Source organism: Falco biarmicus, chromosome Z, assembly GCF_023638135.1.
Source record: "Falco biarmicus isolate bFalBia1 chromosome Z, bFalBia1.pri, whole genome shotgun sequence".
In the NCBI taxonomy this organism is placed as follows: Eukaryota; Metazoa; Chordata; class Aves; order Falconiformes; family Falconidae; genus Falco; species Falco biarmicus.
Window position 1 is genome coordinate 65,804,217 of NC_079311.1, and position 8,228 is coordinate 65,812,444.

At 41.0% G+C, this 8,228-nt stretch overlaps 1 protein-coding gene across 1 annotated transcript in view; it reads right to left on the reverse strand.

The window, feature by feature from the left end:
* The window catches only part of GPBP1 (GC-rich promoter binding protein 1), a 292,889-nt gene that overhangs the window by 39,990 nt on the left and 244,671 nt on the right, over positions 1–8,228 (reverse strand). The window lies entirely within an intron of this gene.

The window sequence follows — 8,228 nt, forward strand, 5'->3', positions numbered from 1 at the left end:
TCAAGACAATGACTGTTTCTACCTGAAAGAATCACTATCTTGGTGACCCTAGTGAAAAACTGGGATAAAACCTCAAAAGTTATTATTTTGTTTATACTAATTGGAGGTAAAAAAGATTATTAAGAACCAAGCTTTTCAAAGAGCAGCCTCTTTATTTCAAGTTTTTCACCTACATTGTAACTGAAAATAGCCTGACTAGTAGCTTTTCCCCCTTTAATGTAACAATAGAAACATCCATCTCAAAGAATGTATTTCAGAAACATTGGGCAGTATTAAACCAACAGTTATTTGAAACTGCTTTGACCATTAATCTCCATTAAGTAGTATTCCTTTCAGGTAAGTTATCCAGCTAATGAATTTATGTTAAAAGGGTGCAACTGTTCTTCAAATAGGTCCTGCATGAATGCTGTCTATGTGATATTTATTCTATGGAAGGATAAAGTCATGCTACACACCTTCCCTAAAAAAACACTTAAGGAAATCCTAAATGTGCTCAACTTCTGCCCTGTTCCACCCAGGAAAGTGAAATAACAGCAAGTGAATACCCGCCATTCTAAATTTCATAAAGAACTCAATAACTGTTAATTATAAGAAACAGTTTAGGTGAAAAGGAATAGGTTGTAGGAATTACGAAGTGAACATACAATACCAGGTAAATAATTTTTAATAAGATGTTTGTCTTTACCCTACCCTTTTCTCTATAAAATGAAATTCCTGTATTTTCCCTAAAATGAACCTAGTTAATTTGTGAACTTAGAGCATGTTAATTTTGAAATAAGGAGACCAGATAACCAACATGATGATAGGGTCTTGCGCATACTTAAATATGAGCAGATCTCATTTTAATGCAGGTTCATTTCATAGCAAAATCTATTTCCTTTATCTTTTTTTCTTTAAAAAAAATGTATTAATACCAACTTGACACTTTATTCCCCCGTTTTCTAATTATTAGATTAATCTAGAACCTTTTCACATCCAAGTAAAGTGAAGAAAATAATTTTTGTAAGGCTCTTCTTCAACTTTTGCCTACTGTCAATGTTCATATTACCATGCATTTTAAAAGTATGTCTAGTTACTGCAGAGGCTTTCCTTAGGAAACCGGCCCAAGAAATGTGTTGTTTCTCTACACAGACAGACCTGATGAAGGAATTGCATGTAGAAAAGTCTGTCAGCATCTTCCCAGCTGTATTAACTGATCTAAGTAAGAGAATAATCTCTCCCTATCCCACACTACACCACCACCCTCCTAAAACAAAAGACACAAACTTATACCACTTCTTAGAGGCTTCTAGAACCATTAGAAGCCTAGATTTTTTCCATATGTAGTAAACACCATGGAATATAACTCACAGTTTAAAGATCTCCTGAGATTTGTGGCATGATCCCCAAAAAGAACTACTATCAAGGTTGACAAGGTGGGCTCAGTCGTTGCAGTTCCTTACCTTTACTACCAATCAGCCTTTGAAAGAAAACTAAAAAAATGCATCACATATGACCAAAAAGATTCACTTACAAGTATTTTCAAGAAAGACTAAAACCTGCTTTCTGACTAGAAGGTTTCTTCTTTAAACCAGACTGAAATTCTCCAGCAAAGCTTTAGTATTCTAAGAAGGTTAAATGCAAAAGGTTAAAGAGGGAAACAGACCTCTTCCACAGCTGATCGTCTTTCTCAGTTTTTCCCTTCATGGACAAAAACAGGCAGCAGAGGTTTCTACTATCTATTGTGCGGTTCTGTCATCTGAAACATTGACACCAAAAATAAAAGGCAACCCAAGGACGTTATTGGCATGAAAGGCTGTGAATAGGGTCAAAAGCAATTAAGTATTTTCTCAGACTCTCCTGGAGCTATGTTACACTGTTTTCCAGATCCCTCTAAACAAATTTCAGAGGCTTTTTTTTTGGGGGGGGGGGGGTGTCATTCAGAATTGCAAACTTAGAGATACAGTTCCTTCCTACTGGACACCCACGAAACGTAAGTGATGCTTATACTCTTACATAATGGCACTCTTATATGTTGCTATTGGAAACACCTCGTATTTGTAAATAAGTAAAAAATAACTCTAAATTTGACATCCCTGAAATACAAACTTTAATCTATGAAGATGATGCAATAGCTTCAAATCAGCATTGTTTTCTTTTGCACTTCATTTCTGCCAGAGATCCTGCATTAGGTTTTAGTATTTTTATAACTTTTCTGTGCCTTAGTTTTCACATCTGCAGAATAAAAATGATTGTGTATCTTTGTGAACTTTTTGAAAGACAATGATGATACTTTCTGTAAACTTGCAATTATAAATTGGCTTAAAAGAAATAGGTAAAACACCCTCAAAATACAAGTACAGGGCTTCCTGTTTAGGAAACATTCCTTCTCAGTCCTTCCAACACAATGATATCCTATCACACCATACTAACTTTGCCAAAATGGCTAATAGCATTTCTTTACTAAGTAAAAGCAGGTTTCCTCTAAATATTTTTCAAATTATGATGGCTGTTGTGTATGTATTTAAAAATATTTTGAGACACACCAAAAAGCATGATGATTTTTTCCTTCATACAGGGTGACACATCTGCCAACGCTATAAAATGAAAATTAGCAAGGTGTAACACTATACTTAGAAGAAATTGTGCCTCGTCATGCTCTTAATTGCTTACAATTTAATCACACACCTACAGTTTCATTAAAAACTCCAACAGTCATCTTAGCCCAACAGTAAAGCATACAGGGAAGGTACTCAGTCATCTGTTTTTCAATGAATAGCTGCCTAACAGTTGTTTTCAGTTATATTGCAAGTGAAGCCACATTTTAGTACGAATACAATTAGAAAGCCAACTTTTCTAAGCAAGAAGCCCTTTCTGGAAAAACAGGGCCCTCAGGGGAGCATGGGGCTCATCCCCTTCACACCAGGATTATCACATCCCTTCAGTGGTAAAAACAGGAGGGCTGTAGGGTGCAGCCTAAGGTGGGACCCTGGCAACAAGCCCTCCTTGGACCACCTCTGTTAAAATGCCTGGGGAAGCTGCCATGGGCAGGAGCTTCACGGGGGTGAGTTCTTGCTAAGCAACAGGCAGGGAGATGCCACCTTGGAAGCGTGAGGATGCATTACACGTGCTTGGAAAAGATGGGGAAGACTATAGAGTCGAAAAAGAGGAATAAACTCAACACAGGCTATGCATGCAACGTGTAAAAGAGGCTAGAGGGAAACTGACCAAGATACTGGCTAGCTAGAACCCCCTTGGTACTTTAAACCGAATGACAATCAACTGAAACTACAACAGTGATTCCAATTAATGATGGTCAGAAGGAAGCGCTCACTAAACAGCTGCTGCTTCTGATAGGGGGAAACTGAGGGGGTGAATTGGCCAAGAGAATCAGGCTGCCCAAGTTCCTGCTACAATAACTAACCTTTTGTTGAAAACTATTTGTGATTATATACAAATGAAATGGATTAAATTCACAAAAGAAACCACTAAAAAATTCCCTGAATTAAAATATCTGTTATGCTCACATTATACCGTCTCTTGCGTAAATTACCAGTGCTATTGTTACATGCATGTGCTGTATCTTTCTGTAAGTCTGGATGAAACATCTTGCTGTAAATCTGCTGGCTGTTGGTAGGCTTCACCAAAAATAAGCTGGTTTTCTTATTTAAATTATTATTACTATGAAAAAATAAACCACCTAGAACTTTTTATCCGTGTTCTTTAGAGATAAATTAAACTTTCTTTTTTTATAAAAATAGCAGAATACGAAAAGCTTGGGAAGGAGGTAAGGGAAACTAATCCTTTTGAAAATTTGGCATGAGAGGTAAGTGAACAGTACTATTTAAAAAATTCAGACTTCCTTACATTATATAGAAGTCCAGTTAGTACTGCAGAAAGCTGTGTTACTTGCACTCATGCAAATTAAAGTACTGGGAGACAGACAGAACTTGGGGATTTTAAAATTTACTTTGTGTATCCATTCTCTATTTGCAAATACGATCCTCAAAACCATGGCATCTGCACAGTAAGCAATGTAATTAGGAGTAGCAAGTGATGTGCCTAATACACAGATGGGGTTCCTTCCAGGCTCCAAAAGAACATAGATTTGTGGGAGATGGTGACTTGTATTTTTACCATTTTATCTTTTCCAGTAAATTAAATAGCTCTGGCACATGGTCATCCATAACATCAAACCATTAGGATGCTTCATGCTCTGCTCCACCAGCCTGCCTCCTCAGTACCCTTCAGGAGTTGTGATGTTCAATGACCTATCTGCAACAGGCAGTCTCTAAAGGAAACAAAGGGTTTGCTAACAGAGATGCAGGCAGTTCTGTGCTTTTTTTTTTCTTTTTTTGGTGGTTTTAATGTCCAGGAAACATGCCTGAGCGTATTTCATTTATTAGTAGAGATACAGCCAAAGGATCTAAGACCAGCTCCATTTCCTGAACAAGCAGGCTTTACCTTTTGTCATTATGCCTACAGAAAGCGCTGTTTGATGCCATTACTCTAGGACTTTGAGCAGCAGGTTTGCTGCAGAAGTACGGACCAAAGTGAAAAAGTATCACAACACTCACACCACACAGACACAGACCAAGCCTTCAAACATGGCTCTGGTATTCTCTGATTGCTGTGTATCTGTTGGATGTATCCATGACAGCATACACCTAAGACTGAGGAAAGAATACTTAAATTTATCATTCTTCAAGGGTAAGGGAGAAAAAAATACTAGAGATCACGAGATTTCCTTCTAGAGCTTCTGGATTCTTCATCCTACAACTCCTCATCTGTAACTGTTTAGCTTCATTGCATTATTTGGTTTGTTTTTTTAAAAAAAGTCTGGATTCTTCTCTTCTAATTTATTTTAATTCTTTCAGGTTTTTTTTTTTCTGGTCCAATCAATTGAGCAAAACAATGAAAAAATAGGTTTTTTTCAATCTGAGATTAACTTGGACGATAAAATAATAGTCACAAATATGAACACAAAATGTATCTTCCTGCATTACAAAGAACAGTTTAGGCAAAGTATTGTCCCATTTCCTTGATTCCAATTCAGGAGAAAAAGATACCTTGAAATGCATAACTCCACATGGTCTTGTATGGCCAGCAGCTGTGGAAAAAAGCATTTGCATTGATGTAGCTATTTTATTCACCATATATATGCATATACATATTTTGTTAGCCATCTCTAATTCTGAGTTCCTGTAGAATGGAAAGAGCAACCTCATATTGCCTTTCTGCTCAGGGAGATGAGGCAGAGAGCAGAAGCACACCCGTGAAAGCACTGGCTCTGGTGGAAGCTCCATACCAACACCATACCAGACTCCACAAAAGCACAAGGTAGTTTGGTTTCCAAGCTACACTTTAAGACCAAACCATGCTCCCACCCCTGTTTCTGGAGAAAAATGCTAATTGAGAAAGATATGGTGCAATTACATCCTTGTTCGTTTCCACCCCCTTCAAACAAGCTTACTCCAGTAACTTCACCACCCTTACTCTTCATCTTCATCTGTACTCAGGGAAAGCTTCTCGGAGGTAAAACACATTGTAACAGCACAGAACACAATTTCACTACAGATACTGCTATAAAATCCAGTCCCTACTCAGGTACAGAATCATAGCAGCCCATTTCTAACTTTTGGGATTCAGATTTTCACTTTTTTTTCTGTAGGTATTGGAATCTGCAAATATTTGTAAGCTTTTCTGTATAGCTGCAATTTCCAAGTGCAAAACTGAATCTCAGGGAAAGACAGGTAAAGAAAATGCTTGGGTTTTCCACTGTTACGCTTTAGAACCCAGTAAGTTTTACTTTTTTTTTTTTTTTTTTTTTTTTTTTTTCCCAATCCCTATCTAGCAGCCCCCTGTCCACAACTCTGAGCACTAGTTTTTCCAGAATTCTTGCTGCAGCTTACATGACAACTTTGGAATACACTTCATGACCTGCTGTGGTAGAGCTGAGTACACACTATTTTATCAAAGTGGCTTGAATTGTTCTTTAAAAACCTCAGTTCTAAATCTGATAAAAGATTTTAAATGGCAAATGAACAACAGAATATTTTTCTGTAAAATTGCAGACAACTGGAAAACTTTATCATGTGAAGCAGTTGAAAGACTGTGAAGTAAACTACTTCAGAATTTAGGAAAGAGCTTCTTGCATCCAACCTGGGGAGAATTCCTATTAGGAAAGTCTGTAAAAGTAGCAAATATGTACTTCCCTGAAGTGGGGATTCTTCTTGCTGCACTTTCTGTGCGATTTTGTTGATAACATAAACAGGCCTGTGTATGTTACATATTCTGTGTTCATGAGAAGCTGTTTTGCCTTACCTGAGCTGAGGCCTCAAGGGAACAAGAATAGGAACCGCATTTTGCATGTCCAGGGAGGGAATGAAACTAAAAAAAGGCTAAGGAGCATTAGTGGGTTAGAATGGCATTCCAGACAAGTCAAAGGTAGAAATAATTAAATCTTCCTTCTTGATGACATGCAGCGTGGTCTGACATAGCCTATTTTTCTGTTGCTGATCATTTTTACCAAATAACTCCCTGATGCGTTTCTACAGCTTTGGAAAAAGGCAAAGACTGCTCAAGGGTTCACAGGATGAGGTACTGCTGGAGCTGCTTGTGACTGTGAGAACTTTCCTAAAAAATGCATTCCTGCAAAGCCCTGGGATTTTTATGTTGTCGGTCTCTTACCCTATGTACATCAACAGCAGGTATGCCTACATGTTAGGTTGCTGTGTTTGTATAAACACTAACAGTTTATATATTGGGATTAGACTAGATTCAGCAGTGCAGCAAGTAACAGAAGTTAATTCACTGTGTTCCTCAGAGCAACAGGTTCCAGCAGAATACACAGTATAGAGCTCCCCTGCTTAAGTACTTGAACCAGCTTGGGATCTTTACACTGTCTGTCATGGTTTAGCCCTGGCTGGTGGCTAAGTACCACACAGCCGGTCACCCACTCCCCCCGCAGTGACATGGGGAGAGGACTGGAAGAGTAAAAGTTAGAAAACTCGTGAGTTGAGATAAAGACAGTTGAATAGGGAAAGCCAAAGCTGCACATGCAAGCAAAGCAAAGCAAGAATTAATTCACTGCTTCCCATGGGCAGGCAAGTGTTCAGCCATCCCCGGGAAAGCAGGGCTCCATCACACGTAATGGTTACTTGGGAAGACAAATGCCATGACTCCGAATGTCCCCCCTTCCTCATTCTTCCCCCAGTTTATATACTCAGCATGATGTCGTATGGCATGGAATATCCCTTGGCCAGTTTGGGTCACCTGTCCTGGCTGTGCCCCCTCCCAGTTTCCCGTGCCCCTCCAGTCCTCTGGCTGGCAGGACCTGAGAAACCAGTAAGTCCTTGACTTTATATAAACATCACCCAGCAACAACTAAAATCATCAGCGTGTCATCAGCATTGTTCTCACATCAAACCCAAAACAGCACTGCACCAGCTACTGAGAAGAAAATTAGCTCTGTCCCAGCTGAAACGAGGACAGTCTGTGAACCCAACTTAGGACACATCCAAAGCTGTTCACTTTGTGGTACAGCCTTGGGCCTCCAGAATCCCACGGTTGGGATGCAGCTGGGGCACTATTGCACCGGAGCGTTGCCGTGATGCCCACCACCCGCCAGCAGAGCAGTATCCGACACACCTGTACGGCAGGGGCTATCCCGGCCAGAAGTGGGAACGTGTGACTCCAAAACTGAAATTGTGAGTCCTTACAGCCTGGGATGAAGGAACCAAGCTGAAAATGGGGCAATTCCCACTTGATGTGTACCAGGACAAAAAATACCACTGAAAAAAATTGGAACAAATATTACTTGCATGTGAAACGCCTGAACTTTTAGACAGAACCCCCCACTGCAAAGTAAATTTCGCTTGCTCCCTGTAAGCCAGAGCAGGCAACCCAAAGCAGGCAGGTCTGACGGCCCCGACGCTGTGCCTCCTGCTCCAGCCGCGGCGGCGGCCGGGGGCCGGTGTAACTGCCAGCGCTGCTCCGCGCCACCACCGGGAAGGGGCCCGACGCCGAGGGGAGTGCGGCTGGCCCGGCAGGTACCGGCGCGGCCCGGCACCCCCGGCCCCGGGGCAGGGCGGCAGAGCTGCCGCCGCCGGAGCCGCGCTGGCCCTGACGGGAGGTGTCCGAGTCACCCGGGCTCCAGCCGGCCTCGGGGCCCCGCAGCCGGCACGGCGGGGGCCTCCGCTGGCCACGCCGCGGGGCGAGCGCATCCACCGGCCCATGCCCCCCGAGTG